The 17427-nt window shown below is 46.5% G+C and overlaps 1 protein-coding gene across 1 annotated transcript in view; it reads left to right on the top strand.

The window, feature by feature from the left end:
- Positions 1-982: 982 nt before the first annotated feature.
- Positions 983-17427, top strand: part of LOXL2 (lysyl oxidase like 2) — a 103680-nt gene continuing 87235 nt past the window's right edge. The window contains exon 1 of the mRNA XM_055295683.2: positions 983-1170. The gene's annotated coding sequence lies outside the window, so the exon portion shown is untranslated. The remainder of the gene's footprint in view (positions 1171-17427) is intronic.

Below are 17427 nucleotides of genomic sequence, written 5' to 3'. Positions count from 1 at the left end.
TGTCCAGGTGAAAGTCTTTCGGAGGCTAATGGATTTAAATATCCATGGCTTAGGAGGGAAGCCTGGGGTGGAGGTGAGATTTGGGAGGGGTTTGTCTCGTCAGGGGGTGAAGTAAAAGAGGACTGAGGAAGGAGCCGCCTTTCAGGTGAGTCTACTTCTGCACAGGAGTCCCTTGTTTTGCAGCTAGCTGCCTCCTTGGGACTGGCAAAGCCCTGCTCTTGCTTAAGGAGCCCTCTGTGTGCAGAGGGCTCTCCCAGCATGCCCATCCCCCACCCGGAGCCTCAGAGCCAGGCACAGGAAGTCCTTCTGCACAATGGCCACGCGTTAGCTGTGTCCTGTTCAGTCCCCAAGCACAGGGCTTGTAAATCCCAGCCCTGCCATTCCAGGAAGGACCCCAGAGGTCACGGAATCCAAAGCGTTGAATTTACAAAGAAGAAAACTAGTCCTCGGAGGAGAGGCTTGGCCAGGGCCATAGATGTGATCTGCTGGCCGAAAGGGGGCTGTTTGTTTACTGGTTCAGGATCGGTTTTCCCCCTATAGGAAAAGGGAGGTGAAACCCAGGCGAGATGGGTGCAAGTTTCTGAACACTTTCATTCGGCAGCTTTAAATGAGCGTGTACTATGTGCCAGGGAGGGCCAGGGTTTTCGGGATAGGAGGTGGACAAGGCACGGGCCCTAAGGCTGGTGGATAAGGACATCGAAGGGTTAAATTCTGGGACCGCTGCGGGGAGGAAGGGGTAGAGGAATCTCCCGAGGAAAGGCCCCCTTCCCGGCATCTCAGGCTCCGGAAACCCGGGCGCGAGGAGCCTGGGAAGGGCTGCCCCGCAGGCCTTGGCCTCCCCCGCGGAGCTCCCTCTGGCCCTGGGAGTGGCCGCTCTCGAATTACAACAAAAGAGGCCGGAGGCCGGGCCTGCTGCGGCGGCCGCCTTCGGGGAAAGGGGTGGGTCCGGGGAGGGGTTTGCCATCCTCCTCTGGTTAAAAGTAAGGGGGAAAAGAGTAAGCGCGCGACTCCAGCGCGCGGCTACCTACACTTGGTGCTTGCTTTCTCCAGCCATCGGAGACCTCAGCCGCCCCCTCTGCTCGAGAAAGGGGCTCAGCGGCGGCGGAAGCGGAGGGAGACCACCGTGGAGAGCGCGGTCCCAGCCCGGCCACTGAGGATCCCTGAAACCAAGTAAGAACGCTTCCCGCGCCATCCCCTCCCCGAAGCGGTTCGCGAGAAAGCGGGAGCGTCCCTGTGGGGTCTCCAGGCTTCGTCCTGCGCGGGGCTGCCTCTCGACAGTGCCTGGGGGTTCCCAAAGACTTCTAGCGGGGAGCGATGTGAGGACGTGCAGGCTAACGGGTCCTCCTGCCGCCCCGGGCGGCCCCGCCCAACCCCACCTCGTCTGGGCCGGGCGCGGCGCAGCGCGGCGGCTGGCGCGCCCGGGGAGCCAGGCGCTGGGTCAGTTGATCGTCCCGAGCGCCCGTAATCAGGCGGGACAGCCAGTCGAGTCTCGGTGCGCGCTGGGCGTCTTGGAGAGTGTAGCGTGGCTCCAAGGACAGCGTCTCCGGAGTTCTGGCTTTGAGGAGTGGGGCACGCGGGAGACGGGTCGGGAGACAGAGTGCCCTCGGGGCTGTGGTTTTGGGGATGTGGAGGGTGCTGGGCTGGGACGGAGTGGGGGCGGGGACCCCGGGGGCTGCGCCCGGGAGCTGTTGCGTCCACTGCCTGAACCCGGTTCAACCCCCAGCCTGCTCCAAAGGCTGTTGGGAGCGCGGGAGCGCCGTGAGTCCTGCGGGGGCAGAGGCGCGGTCGACACGCCAGGTATGCACTCCCAAGTCGCCCTGCCTCTCCAGGGACCAGGGACCCTCTCCCGCCGTCATCACCGAGAAGCCCTGGAGTTGGAAAGAACGGGCACGAGCGAACCCACGGCTATAGCTGATCCCAATCTTGAGCCGTTGGTCCCGCGGTCCCAAGTGCCTACAACTTTTACGCAGGCGCTTTGCCCACCGCGCCCGTTCTCACCAGCCCAAATCTCGAAGCCCTCTGGGTGTGGCTGCCTGCTTGAGGTGTCCCTGCCTGCTCGAGGTGTCCCTGCCTGCTCGAGGTGTCCCAGGAATCAGCGCTGGAATAGAGATGATTGGGAGAACAAGCGAAGTTCCCTCCTCTCCGTGCCCGGGCTAATACCATCAAAAAACAGCCGGAGTGCGGGGCGGGGCGAGGGTGTGAGGAAGAGAACACCGCAGAACACGGCGAGGGAGGGGGCTGAACTACTCAATGTGGTTAGGAAACCCCAAGTCCTGATGAGGGCAGAGATGTGTATGACAGAAACATGCTCCAAATTAGTTTCGTCCCTAAGATCTTGAAACTGCAGAGATCTCAAAAACAATACTTTTTTTTTTCTCCCAGAGGAAGAAAAACGCTGAGGCTCACGGCCAATGGGTTAGTCAATGTGGGGACTGAAACCCCTGCCTCTTACTCCAGGTCCCTCCCCTACACCACCGCTAGCCTGTCCATCCTGGAACCCCAAAACAACATTTGTCATCTTTGGTGGAATGAATTCGTTATTGATGCTGTATCATGTACTTAATGGTCAGGGGTGGGGTTTAGGGTGGAAGAGGAAGAGTTCATTTCCCTGGTCAGTTCCCAGATAAGTGACTGACTCACTGGATCCTAACTTGACTAAATTTTTAACCTTCTCACCTTTGTCCCGTTCCTCTTCCTGGTCCCTAGTATCTGCCCTGGAGTGGCCACCAGACCCATGACAAAATGCGTGCTCCCCATGGGTCCCGGTGGCTACCAAGGTTCTCCCTAAGGAAATTGAGTCTCACTAATCTGTGTGTGTGCGCGCGCACGTTTGTGTATGCATGCGTGCACGTGTATGTGTGCATGCGTGTGTGTCCTCATGCGTGTGTTTGTGTATGCACCGGTGTGTGTTTATATGCGCACACAGGTGTGTGTGTGCACGCAGTGTGTGCGTGTGTGTACGTGTGTGTGCGTATGTATTCCTATGTGCATGTGTGCACACCTGTATGTGTGTATGTGTATTTGTGTTTGTGTGCATGTTTGCATGTGTATGTGTACGTGTGTGCACTTGTGTGTATGTGTGTGCATGTGTGCATGCATGTGTGCACGTGTGTGTATGTATATGTGTGTTTGTGCATGCATGTGCATTTGCTTCCCTGTAACTTTGTGTTAGAAAGTGACTTAGTCTAAGGTCACTTAGGCATTGAGTGGCAAACTTGAGTATGAAACGCGGGTCTGAAAACAAAACGTACTTAACATCACACATTGGCTGACATTTTAAGTATCGCAGATAGGAGATTCTGCAAAGATGCTTCCATTTATTTTCTTTCCAACTGGGCTCCTTGCCTGGCCTCTCCTGGCCTCTTCCCAAGTCCTTGTCCTTTGACCTCTAGATGGCCAGTGTGGAAGGGCTTTATGAAGGAAACAGATTTTCTGTGGTCTGGACATGACCATCAGTGAAGGTGTTGAGTCCCAGAAAACACTACATTGTTTATTTTTTTATTGTAAAAAAATTTCAAGTATGCAAAAAAGTACAGAGAAGGGTATAATGATGCCTCATAAGCTTCTCACTGAATTTCAACAGTTATTTTGCCACATGTATGTCATCTGTCCCTTTCTCTTTCTGTCATTGAAGTAGTTTAAAGCAAATCCCATGCATCATGTCATTTCATTGCTACATATTTCAGTGTGATTTCTAAAGATATTAAATAACTATGATGCCATCTTTAGACCTAAGAAAACTAAAAACAAAATATTTGGTATCATCTAATGCCAAATAGCAGTCTGTATTTAAGCATTTCCCAATTTTCCCCAAAATGTCTTTTTTTATAGTTGATCTGAATTCTGTTGATTTGTGTAACTTGTTACATTCCTATTGTATGTTTTCTTTCAAACCACTTTTCTGTCCACTACGTCATTTGATTCTTACAAGGTCCCACTAAAGAGTTAGGTGGAAATTTTCAAATTCATTTCTCAGCTGAGGAAATGGATAAACAGATAAGCTGTCCAGAGGGCACAGCTGGTGACCCAGGGAGCCAGGGTCTAACCCCCTCTCCTCATGGCTGGGCTTTGGTGGTTCTGGTTCTCCATGTTACTCATGGACTCTCAGCTGCTCTCTGAAGAATTCTTGGCTCAGGCTTCATCCTGAGCTTATCACTTCCTATACACCTGCTGTCAGAAATCCCTGTGTAAATATTAGTAATTGGACATTTGGTGCTTGAGATAAATGAACTGCAAAATCAGGAAGCCAGGGTTTGTTTCCTAGCTCATTGCAAAACTGTAAGGGCTCAGAGCTGCCCTCTCTGAACTAGAGAGCAGTATACTTCCTCATTATTTGACTCCAAGGTATAAAAATAGGATGAATGAAATGACTGTTGCTGGGATTCCTGGAAGAAACAAAGGCCCCAGAAAGAAATCTAATAGAGGACAATCTCCCCTCTTTGAGCATCACCTGAGTACTCTGACAGCTGGTACCTTCATGCTGAAGCCCTCAAATCCTATGACAGAGAAGTAGGGGTATATAGGCTTCCCATTGAAGTCCTTAGTTTATGCATGACTTTATTCTGCATTTGACCAATGAAGATATGTAACACGTAATATGGCTTGGCTGTGTCCCCACCCAAATCTCATCGTGAATTGTAGCTGTAATAATTCCCATGTGTTGTAGGAAAGACCTAATGAAAGGTAATTGAATCACAGGGGTAGATCTTTCCCCTGAAAAGTAAATCTCGTGAGATATGATGGTTTATAAATGGGAGTCCCCCTGTACATGCTCTGTTGCCTGCCACCATGTAAGACATGCCTTTGCTCTTCCTTTGTCTTCTGCCATGATTGTGAGGCCTCCCCAGCCATGTGGCATTGTGAGTCCATTAAACCTCCTTCCTTTACAAAGTACCCAGTCTCGGGTATGTCTTTATTAGCAGCATGAGAACAGACTAATACAACACCAGAGCCTTCTGCTTTTAGCATTTTCATTACTTAAGTTTAAGTGAAATGGAGTGATGAAGAAATTTCTCCACCTTGTTAATGAGACTTGTAAATTGGAATTCTCCTTTCTTGGCAGATCATGTGGGAAAAAGGAATCCCTTGTCGCAGGACTCCTAGATGTTCTGCTGTTATGCTTGTTGCTTTGAAACAGGGAATGAGCAGACCTTCCATAAAATAGCCAGTTAGAGGCAGAGAAGCTGGTCAACCTGATTCCATTCAACGGGAGGAACTCCAAAGTGGCAAGACATTAACCTTAAACCACCCTGCCTTCTGACGGCCATAGGTTCTTTTTCCTTAGCTAACAGGCTGTCTCCGTGGAGGAAGAATTTCTAGGTGATTCCACACTAGCAGCTGCAGTTGCACAAGCATGACTGCTTCCTTCATTTTAAAGTTTGGGGAGCCTTAGGAGGTGTTTTAGTCCATTTTCTGTTGCTTATAACAGAATACCTGAAACTCGGTAGTTTATTAAACAAAAGGAATTTAGTTCTTACAGTTATGGAGGCTGAGAAGTCCAAAGTCCAAGAGCTGTATCTGGTGAGGGCCTTCTTGCTGGTGGGGACTTGGCAGTATCCCAAGGTGATGCAGGACCATCGTGAGGGGGCCGAGCATGGTAACATGCTAGCTCAAGTCTCTTTTCCTCTTGTAAAGCCACCAATTCCCTTCCCATGATAACGGATTCATCTATTAATTGATGAATGTATTCATCAGTTTATGAGGGCAGAGTACTCCTGACTCAACCACCTCTTAAAGGCCCCGCCTCTCAAAACTGCCACATTGGGGATTAAATTTCAACATGAATTTTTTGGAGGGACACATATTCAAACCACAGCAGGAGATATGATTTCCCATTCCCAGGGGCTGCCTGGCTTTAAAAGAGCAGCTTGTTACGGTCATCGTCCATTTCCCCCTGGAGAAAGGCTTTTGTGGTCAGTCTGCATGGCAATCACACCCAGGGTGGTCCATGAGGCCTCAGATGAAGTGGCCCAAGGCCACTCTGCTCTAGGCCCACAGACAAGGCAGGAATAGCTGTTGCAGCCTAGAAAAGGAAGGGCCAACCAGACATTCACAGAGATGCAGCCAGAGCAACACACAGCTGAGTGTCTTAAGTCTTCAGTCCTGTGTAAGTTGAAGCAAGACATCAGAAATCTCTCACCTGTGCTGTCCAACACGGCGCTTGCTCAGCAGGGAACACCTCTTGGCCAAGCGTATTGGCAGCCCTTCTTCCGTGACCTGCGTCACGGACGTCTCTAGGCACCTTTTCAGAATAGCTGGCAACATAGCGAGACCCCGTCTCTACAAAAAAAGAAAAAAAATTAGCCAGGCGTGGTATAGTCCCAGCTACTTGGGAGGCTGAGGCAGGAAGATTGCTTGAGCCCAGGAGGTCTAGGCTGTAGTGCACTCCAGCCTGGGCGACAGAGTGAGACCCTGTCTCAAAAACAAACTAAGAAAGAATAGCCACTTGGTTGATGATGGATGATAAAGGATGACGGGGACTGTTTAGTTCAGACTTCTGTCCAGAGTTTTAACAAATCTTTTGCATTTCCTGTGGCAGAAACAATATCACCAGGCAAGTAGTGCGTGTGGCAGATGAGAACGAGAACTAACTCAGCAGATGCCGAGGTTGTGGTTAGGAACACAGTAGGTTCTTCTTGTCCAGGGCTTTTGATCCCTTCACTTGGGATACCTTAAGTATTATATTTAATTATAGTCTTCTAAGCAAAAAGCGATGTTTTCTTTTTAGTTTTTTCATTCCTACAATCCTTGTCAGACAAGCAGACACAGCTGGCCCTCTGGATGTCCTGTGGCAACAGACGTATCCTCCTTGATGTGTTGCCAACAAAGTGCCGAGGGTATCTTCTGCAGAAATGATGCCACTTGCCTACAAAACATACACTTATGACAAGATAACTTATGGTGATGACTTGTGAACAACTTAATTTGCAGTTTCTTTATAATATCTTTCTGGAACTTGGATCCATGGACTTCTTGTGCCCCCAGCCTTGTCCTGATATACCACTGGGGTACCAAGGTAAACACAGTATAGCTCTTCAGAGGGCCTGCATGACTCGAAGATGTAGTGAGAAAGATACTTTTCTAAATATCTTTCTAAAACAATTACAAATTGAGAAAAGCATGTTTCTTTTTTTTTTTTTGGCTTTTTTTTTTTTTTGAGACAGAGTCTCACTCTGTCACCCAGGCTGGAGTGTGGTGGCGCAATCTCGGCTCATCTTCTGGGTTCAAGAGATTCTCCTGCCTCAGCCTCCCGAGTAGTTGGGATTACAGTCATGCACCACTATGCCCAGGAAAAAGCATATTTCTTTTATTTATTTATTTATTTATTTTGAGATGGAGTCTCGCTCTGTTGCCTGGGCTGGAGTGCTGTGGCGCAATCTCGGCTCACTGCAAGCTCTGCCTCCCGGGTTCACGCCATTCTCCTGCCTCAGCCTCCTGAGTAGCTGGGACCACAGGCACCTGCCACCATACCCGGCTAATTTTTTGTATTTTTAGTAGAGACAGGGTTCCACTGTGTTAGCCAGCATGGTCTCGATCTCCTGACCTCGTGATCTGCCCGCCTCAGCCTCCCAAAGTGCTGGGATTACAGGTGTGAGCCACCGTGCCTGGCCGGAAAAGCATATTTCTAAACATGCTTTCACCCACCCCCAAGAATAGCATCTCTAGGTAAAATCACATGATCGTAAGTATATACCCATATAGGCTTTTTGGGTTGCTTTTGTGTTTATTGTGGTAAAATATACATAACATAAAACTCACCATCTTAACTATTTTCAAGTGTACAGTGCAGTGGCGTTAAGTATGTTGACACTGCTGTGCTACCATCACCATCAGCCATCTCTGGTACTTTTGCATCTTCCAAAACAGAAACTCTGTACCCATTGAACACTAACTCCCCTCTCCCCCTCCAGCCAATCCCTGGCAGCCCCCATTCTACTTTCTGTCTCTGTGACTGTGACTGAACTAGGTACTTCATATAAGTGGAATATATTATATTTGTCTTTTCGTGTCTGGCTCATTTTACTTAGCATGGCTTCCAGGTTTTTTCACGTTGTAACCTGTGTCAGAATTTCCTTCCTTGTTGAGCCTGAATAATATCCCACTGTATGGATAGACCACATGTGTTTATCTCCTACTCCACTGGTGGACATGTAGGTTGTTTCCACCTTTTGGTGACTGGGAATAATGCTGCTGTGAACATTGGTGTACAAATGCCTGTTATGGATGAACTTTTACAAAGTGAACGTGCCCTTGCTACTACATCAAGAATAGAACATTAGCAAGAGTGCATGAATTTAAAGGCAAAGCAAGAAAGTTCAAATACGTTTCATGCCCAAACATGGCTGCTTCAGTTACACCTCAAGATCTTGGGACTGGATGTTGATTTTCTCTACCATGAGGGGGTTTGGAAGAGATATTTGAAAGAACACAGTTTATAATCTATGATTTGAAAGAGTTAGTTTATAATCATAGATTAGTTATGAGATTTAAGTAGCTCCTTTCCTTAAAACGTCTAGGGATGGGGGTACAGCCCATTGAGATTTGCAATTGTAGCTGTGTTAGGGTATCACCACCAGGGATCATTCCAGGCTGCCCCTCAGCCATTGTAGGGTTCAAATCCACCTGGAGAACTCCTGGCTTTCTGGCAGCTTCTGCTGGAGCACGAGTCTAAGCCCATTCTTTGGCCATATCCTGTCTGCCCTCCTCGTTTCCTTCCTTCCTCCTTCCCTTCCTGCCTGATCTCTCTCTCGTCTTTTTTTTTTTTTTTTTTTTTTGAGACTGAGTTTCGCTCTTGTTGTCCAGGCTAAGTGCAATGGCACGATTTGGCTCACCGCAACCTTCGCCTCCTGGGTTCAAGTGATTCTCTTGCCTCAGCCTCCTGAGTAGCTGGGATTACAGGCATGCGCCACCACTCCCAGCTAATTTTGTATTTTTAGTAGAGACAGGGTTTCTCCATGTTGGTCAGGCTGCTCCCGAACTCCCGACCTCAGTATCCTGCCTTGGCCTTCCAAAGTGCTGGGATTACAGGCATGAGCCACCGTGCCCGGACTTCTCTCTCTTCTTAAATAGAATGATTTATCAGTGACTCTGATAGTTTATGTGTGTATTTAGAAATAAGGCCGGGCACAGTGGCTCACACCTGTAATCCTAGCACTCTGGGAGGCCAAGGTGGGGGGATTGCCTGAGCTCAGGAGTTCGAGACCAGCCTGGCCAACAGGGTGAAACCCCATCTCTACTAAAAATACAAAAATTAGCCAGTCATGGTGGTGCACGCCTGTAATCCCAGCTACTCAGGAGGCTGAGGCAGAAGTTTCAGTCAGCCAGGATCGTGCCACTGTGCTCCAGCCTGGGTGACAGAGTGAGACTCAGCCTCCAAAAATAATAAAATAATAATAATAAAGTCTTCAGTCAAGAGTAATATTTTGATGCCTGGCAACTACCCCCAGGCTGCCTGCATGACACTTTCAAGTGTCATCGAAGTAGATTCTTTTTTAAAAGGCTTTATTTATATATAATTTGCATATCATCCAATTCACCCATTAAAATGTACAAGTCAATAGATTTCAGTATATTCACAGATATGTGCAAATATCACCCCAGTCAACTTTAAAACGTTTTCATCAATACAAAGAGAAGTCCATATCCGTTAGCAACCACTGCCTATCCTCCCAGCCTTAAACAACCACTATCTAGTTTCTATCTCTATATTGCCAATTTTGGATAATTTGTGTAAATAGAATCATATAATATGTTTTTTTTTTTTTTGGTCTGGCTTTTTTCACTTGCCTTAATGGTTTTTTTATTTGTTTGTTTTGTTTTGTTTTGTTTGAGATGGAGCCTTGCTCTGTCACCAGGCTGGAGTGCAGTGGTGCCATCTCAGCTCACTGCAACCTCCGTCTCCCAGGTTCAAGCGATTCTCCTGCCTCATCCTCCCAACTGGCTGGAACTACAGGCATGAGCCACAATGCCCAGCTAATTTTTGTATTTTTAGTAGAGACGGGGTTTCACCATGTTGGCCAGGATGGTCTCCATCTCTTGACCTCGTGATCCACCCGCTTTGGCCTCCCAAAATGCGTGAGCCACGGTGCTCCGCTAATGTTTTTAAGCCTCACCATGTTGTAGCATGTGTCAGTATTTCATTACTTTTTATGGCTGAATAATATTCTATTGTATGGGCATACCATATTTTGTTAATCCATCCTTTATAGTTGACAGACATTTGGGTTGTTTCCACCCTTTGAGTATTATGAATAATAGTGCTATGAACATTCATGTAAAAGTTTTATTTGAACACCTGTTTCAATGTCTTTCAATTTTGGGGGGTATATACTTAGGAGGGGGGTTGCTGAGTCATATATTAATTCTATGTTTAGCTTTTTGAGGAATCACCAAATTGTTTTTCATAGTGGCTGTGGTATTTTACATTTCCACTAGCAACGTATGAGGATTCTAATTTCTCCACATCTTTGGCGGCACTTTTTATTTTCCCCTTAAAAAAATTCCAGCCACCTTTATGGGTATGAAGTGGTATCTCATGGTACTTTGTGTTTGCTTAATGACGAGTGATGTAGCACACCTTTTTATGTGCTTGTAAACCATTTGTATATCTTCTTTGGGGAAGTGTCTATTTAAGTTTTTGCCCATTTTTAATTGGGTTGGTTGTCTTTTTTTTTTTTTTTTTTTTTTTTTTGAGACAGAGTCTTACTCTGTCACCTAGGCTAGAGTGCAGTGGCACGATCTCGGCTCCTTGCAACCTCCACCTCCCGGGTTCAAGCGATTCTCCTGCCTCAGCCTCCCCAGTAGCTGGGACTACAGGCACACGCTACCATATCTGGCTAATTTTTGTATCTTTAGTAGAGACAAGGTTTCGCCATGTTGGCCAGGCTGGTCTTGAACTCCTGACCTCAGGTGATCTGCCCACCTCAGCCTCCCAAAGTGCTAGGATTACAGGCATGAGCCACCACGCCTGGCCTGGGTTTCTTGTCTTTTTATTGTTAAGTTATAAGCAATTTTTACGTATTCTGAACTCTAGACCATTGCAGATATATGATTTACAAATATTTTCTCCCATTCTGTGGGTTATGTTTTCCCTTTCTTGACAGTGTCTTTTTTCTTTCCAGTTCAAATCACATTTATTCAATGTCTATTCTATGTTGAGCACAGGGGATCCAGAACTGTATAAGCTACAGATGCTTACCCTCTAGAGGGATCACCAGCTTAAAAGAAACAGACATGCAAATCAACAATGACAAAACAGTAGAATAAGTACGATAAATATTTGGTCATCACCCTTTTTTTATCACCCTCACCACTGCTGCCCTGGTTCATAAAGCATCTTCAAAACATTTTTTTTGATGTGCAGAAGTTCTTTTTATTTTGATAAAGTTTAATTTACATATATGTTCCTTTTATTTCTTGTGCTTTTGGTGTAATGTCTAAGAAATCACTGCCAAAGCCAAGGTAAGGAATCACTGCCAAATCCATGAAGACTTACTCTATGTTTTATTCTAAGGGTTTTACAGTTTTAGCTTTTACATTTAGATCTTTGATCCATTTTCAGTTATTTTTGTAAATGCTATGAGGTGGGGCCCCAACTTCATTCTTTTGCATGTGGCTATTCAGTTGTTCCAGCACTGTTTTTTGAAGACAATTCTTTCCCCATTGAATGGTCTTGGGACCTTGTCCAAACCAATTGACCATAGATATATGAGTTTATTTCTGGACTCTCAGTTTTATCTCATTGATCTATATGTCTCTCCGTATCCCAGTACCATACTGCCTTGACTTTTGTAGTAACTTTTGAAAATAGGAAGTATAAGTCCTCTTACTTCGTTCTCCTTTTCAGAATTGTTTTGGCTAATCTGGGTCTCTTGCACTTCCACAGGAATTTTAAAATCAATCAGCATGTCAATTTCTACAAAGAAGTCAGCTGGGATTCTGATAGAAATTGTGTTGTATTTGTAGATCAATTTGAGGAGTATTCTCATCTTAACCATTTAAGTCTTCCAGTCCATGAACATGGGATGTTTTCCCATTTATTTAGATCTTCTTTAATTTCTTTTAACAATGTTTTGTAGTTTTCAGGGTATAAAGTTTATATTTCTTTTGTTAAATTTACTCCCAAGTATTTTATTATTTTTGATGCTATTGTAAATGAGATTGCTTTATTTCATTTTGAATTTTTCATTGTGACTGTTTAGAAATACAGTTCATTTTTGTATGTCGATATTGTATCCTGTAACCTTGCTGAACTCATTTACTGGTTTTGATAGTTTTTTAGCAGATTCCTTAGGATGTTTTATACACACACATGAGTAGATTCTTAAAGAGTAGGTATTCATGAAGTGGATGTGTGATGTTCTAGAACAGGAAATGGCAAGTCCAAAGGCAGGGAGGTGTAAAAGCAGTTGGAACCACATGTGCACAGGTCAGCATGGCTGGAGCTCAGGGTAGCAGGTTGAAGCTAGTTTGTGTCATGCTAAAGAGGATGGAGACATCCTGTCACTGGTAGTGGGAGCCATGCCAGTCTGGAGATGCAGTAAGAATATTAGAATCATTCTTTAAAAAGAGGCCCAGAAGAGGCATGTGATCAGCACCAATGAAACTGATCAGCTTCACAGGTAGCTGACAAGGTCTGTCCCCCTCAGTAAATGCGAGGACCTGCAGATCTCTCTCTATGTGCCACTACCCTGTGGATGACATTACCTTGATGAACGGCCCCTGGTGACCCAGCACCAGCTGGCATTGTAGCAGCCAAGCCCGGCCAGCTTCAGTGATGTGACACTTGATGCCTGCTGCTATTGCTCTTTAGGCTTCTGGACAGGATCCAGATCATGGGCTCTTAATGAACTTCAGACCAGCACTCCTACCTGACTGCCTTATGGAGCCAGAAATTTCCAGACAAGCTGAAAATGTGGCCGTGGTCTCTGTGCCAGCTGCCCCTGCCATTACTGGGTTCTCTGGGTTTGGCTGTCATAGGACAAGCACAGGCCTAAAAAATTGACTATTGGCCCAGGTTGCATTGCTTGGATGACAGCTTGGCCTGGCAGCTTCTGGAGATGCGAAAGGTATACAGAGCCAAGGGCGAGGTCTGCTATCATGAGCCTCACGTGAGGCACGCAACAAGCTCAGCAGGAAGGGCATAGGGAGGATGTCACTTGGGGACTGAGCTCAGAAGGTGCCTCCCTGGCCACTTTTGATGGATCATCTCAGAAAAACTGGTTTTGTACTCCCTCCAGCCCAGGACTCCCACCATCTTTCGCCCAGTACACGCATCTTATTTCCAACCACCCAAACCCCTCCTGACCTCAGCGCCTCTGCCTAGGCCAAATCTCCGCACTCCCCCTCCAGGAATTTTCATGCCACGGGCCCCATCCCTGTAATCTCTGGACTTGCTTGCGGTGATTTCATTGCCTACCACGCTTGCATGCCATTTTGGATTTGGCTTCTGCTCACCTTCCCCTTGCCTGCCTTTTGTGAACTTCAATATCGCCTTGAAAGTTGCACAGAAACTCAGACCGATTTGGCCATAGATTATTAGCTCTGAGAAGCAGTGTGCCTGAGAGAGAGTGTGTATGTAGTGGGGGAGGATGATTAAAGTCTGTTACCCAAGAGTGCTTGATGGGAATGATGATATGCCTCCTGGATTTTGTCCAGATTGTTGCTGATTTTATAATTATGGTGACTGAGCCAGTCACCATGCTGGGCACTTTAATTTCTGATGTAGCCCATGAAGACCCTCAAACTCTTCCCCATTTGCAGAAGCCAGATTTGAATCTGAGACCACTCTCAGATGCTGGCCATGTTTTTCCAATTGTTATGTTACCTTATAGTCAAACCACGTCTCTCGTTTTGTTGTTGTTGTTTGTTTGTTAAGGGTGTAGGGATTGGGTAATATGAACCCGATAGGCATTGATATGGTTTGGCTGTGTCCGCACCCAAATCTCATCTTAAATTGTAGCTCCCATAATTCCCACATGCTGTGGAAGGGACCCGGTGGGAGATAATTGAATCATGGGGCAACTTCCCTCATACTGTTCTTGTGGTAGTGAATAAGTCTCACAAGAGCTGATGGTTTTGTAAGGAGAGACCCCTTTCGCTTGGCTCTCATATTCTCTCATGTCTGCCGCCATGTAAGATGTGCCTTTCACCTTCCACCATGATTGTGAGGCCTCCCCAGCCTCGTGGAACTGTCAGTCCATTAAACCTCTTTTTCTTTATAAATTACCCCGTCCTGAGTATGTCTTTATCAGTAGTGTGAAAGCGGACTAATAAGGCATCCTTGTCTCAGTCACTTTCTGAATTGCCTTTAAGCAAAATCACCAATTTTGGATTTTCCCTGCCCCTTCTTTATGAGCTGCAGAGAGGAGATGTGTCTTATAGACACTATGTATTTGGCTTTTGCACTCTGATCCAATCTGAGAGTCTCTGGTAGGCACATTTTAAAGTCTTTGAAACTGTACCTTCAACCTTCCCAGGAAACAGCCTGGTCAGAATGAGATTCCACCCAGAGCCGGAGGTGGGCTGTGGGGAACCCCCATTGGTCACAACAAATTATGCCAACAAAGACCTCTTTTTGGAGGCTGGGGGAAAAAATGCAGTTTTATATGCTTACCTTCTCACCATCTCACTGTGCCCTGAACATTCCCACTTTGTGGCCAGAAATAGACGAGACTGAAGTAGACTCTTTGGCTAGGGGCCAAGTGGATCAGACAGCCCGGACCAAGCCTGGTGTTAAAGTCTCCATTCTTGTCTAAGGTGGTTCTAAGGGGTCCTCTTGTCTAAGGGGTCCTCTGGCCCCCGAGCCAATTCCGTCATTCTCTGAGCAAACTCCATTCAGCCAAGGCAGCCTTTTTCCACAAAGGAATGTGTTCCCCGTGGGGCCAGAAGCAGCCCCAGACCACAGCTGGGATCGCCACTCCACAGTGTGCTCTGGGCCATGAATGAGGACCATTCATCTCTCCTGTTGGTCCAAGCAGGAATCCCAGGCAGGGAGGGTCTGATGGAGGAGAGAGACCCCACCCTAGCCCCTGACCCCAAATGTGAATGCAGGCATCTGGCAGAAATGTCAGGCGGAACATTCTGTCTGGAAGGAAGAATTCAGCCGAGCTCTGGGCCGCACTGTTGCAAGCAAGTGTCCTTGGCAGGGTAGGGCACTGTTCCTGGCTGAGAACTGCCAGGTTGTTTATGAGATGCTTCAAATCCGGGGCAGGCAGGACTGTTGCTGGGAGCTCCAGGGCACAAGATGTGGAGCCAGTGCTGGGAGGAATGAATCACTTCCCTATTTACTGGGGGCCTGCTGGAGGCCAGGCAAGCAAAGTGGGGTCCCACTGAAGCCTGCTTTGCGAGAGTCCTATGCCCCATATACTCATATTAGGGAAGGGGACAGTTATGAGCATCACATCAGGATCAGGTTGTGTCAGGGCACTTGAAAATCTAAAAGCATGATGTGCAAACACTGTATAATTTTTACAATGCGTTTTCCCCTTTATCTGTGCATGACTGGGAATTTTTATTGCTATTGACTAGGAATCAGTTAGTCACATGGGGCATTATTCGACTGCGTGCCACAAGGTCAAGTGTCATTGATCAGAGGCCATGTTCTGGGTTTCTCCTGTGTTTAAGAATGAACTAGGAAGCCAATTGTCCTTGATTTTCCAGAAGGTACCATTAAGCAGGTGAATTCTATAACACAGAATGCCTTTTTAGGTGGATGATGAAATGATTCAAAAGGGATTGCTTTTGGAGGAAGAAAAAAATTTGAGTAGCTTCAAGAAAAATCTTGATACTGGGGAGTTTTTTGGAGTAGGCCTTTCACATTTCTTCCTAGGCAGACTGACTCAGCTATCAAGGTAGTAGCCTAAGAAAAGGACACTAAGAAAAGGACCCTAGAAAGGCCAGTTTTACATTTTCTTCTTTTCCTCTGTTAGCTCTGCTGGGTCAAAATTAAGTGAAGCTTCACGAAGGATTTTCAAACACTCATCCATTATCAGGACACTACTACTACTGGGATGGGAAAAATCAGGGATTCTAGAGTGTCCCGGAAAGTTCTTAGGGTGACAGGTGCTTCAAAGGCTAACAATGTCTTCCAATGAATAATGCTTGTTGGACAGTTGTAACAGTACTGCTTATGACCAACTCAGAACCTTGAGTAAGATCAAGGTTCTGAACCTCTTTCTCTCCCTCCAACCCAGTCCTCTTCCCCAGCTCTCAGCAAGATCAGCAAGCACTGGCTGATACAAGCCCTGCTTAAAAGTCTTTTTTTTTCCCCTACCCTCCTGCTTAAAAGCCTTATTTTTGCAGACTTGGCACAATTTTGCACATACCTAATGTACACAGTATATGAGAAGACACCTTTTTATTTAGATAATTAAGCCTTTTGCTAATATTGTATATTCTTTGGAGTAAATGTACATTTCTAGTTTTGTGTGTGTGTGTATATACACTTTTTGCTTTTTCTTTTTGTTTTTCTTGGAGACAAGTCTCAGCTCTGTTGCCCAGGCTGGTCTGGAGTGCAGTGGCACAATCACTGCTCACTGCAGCCTCAACCTCCTGGGCTCAAGTGATCCTCTTGCCTCAGCCTCCCGAGGAGCTGGAACTATAGGCATTTGCTACCATGCCCAGCCAATTAAAAAAATTTTTTTTTTGTAGAGACAGGATCTCCCTATGTTGCTCAAGCTGGTCTCAAACCCCTGAGCTGAAGCAATCATCCCGCCTTGGCCTCCCAAAGTGCCAGGATTACAGGCATGAGCACCCAGCCCATTTCTAGTTTTTAAGTTGTTGCAAGGAGCTGGATCCAGAAGGAACTACCTGGGCTCAGCCTTGGCAGCTCACAGTTCCCCAAATAACACCCGGGGAAGCTGAAGATCAAAATTAAATGTAAGCAACTGTATTATGCAGCTTAGTATCACTCAGAACTGTAGTTGGTGCTTGAATAACCTGATCTGAATCTAGCAGGCAGCACCTGTTTGAACCAAGATATATTAGCTGCTATTTTTATTGACCACGTACTATGGTCTAGGAACTTAAGCATAATCTTTGATTTTTACAACAGGCCTGAAAAGATGTTTCATATTTTTCCTTAAAAAAAGTTTTTTTTTGTTTGTTTGTTTGAGACAGAGTCTCGCTCTTGTCGCCCGGGCTGGAGTGCAATGGTGTGATCTCGGCTCACTGAACCTCCGCCTTCCGGGTTCAAGTGATTCTCCTGCCTCAGCCTCCCAAGTAGCTGGGATTACAGGTGCCCACCACTATGCCCAGCTAATTTTTGTATTTTTGGTAGAGATGGAGTTTCACCATGTTGGCCAGGTTGGTCTCGAACTCCTGACCTTCGGTGATCCGCCTGCCTCAGCCTCCCAAAGTGCTGGGATTACAGGCGTGAGCCACCATGCCTGGCCAAAAAAGTTGTTTTTAAGTACACATTGTTTCCAT

This window comes from Symphalangus syndactylus, chromosome 10 (assembly GCF_028878055.3).
Source record: "Symphalangus syndactylus isolate Jambi chromosome 10, NHGRI_mSymSyn1-v2.1_pri, whole genome shotgun sequence".
NCBI lineage: Eukaryota > Metazoa > Chordata > Mammalia > Primates > Hylobatidae > Symphalangus > Symphalangus syndactylus.
This window is presented reverse-complemented; position numbering and strand designations above follow the sequence as displayed.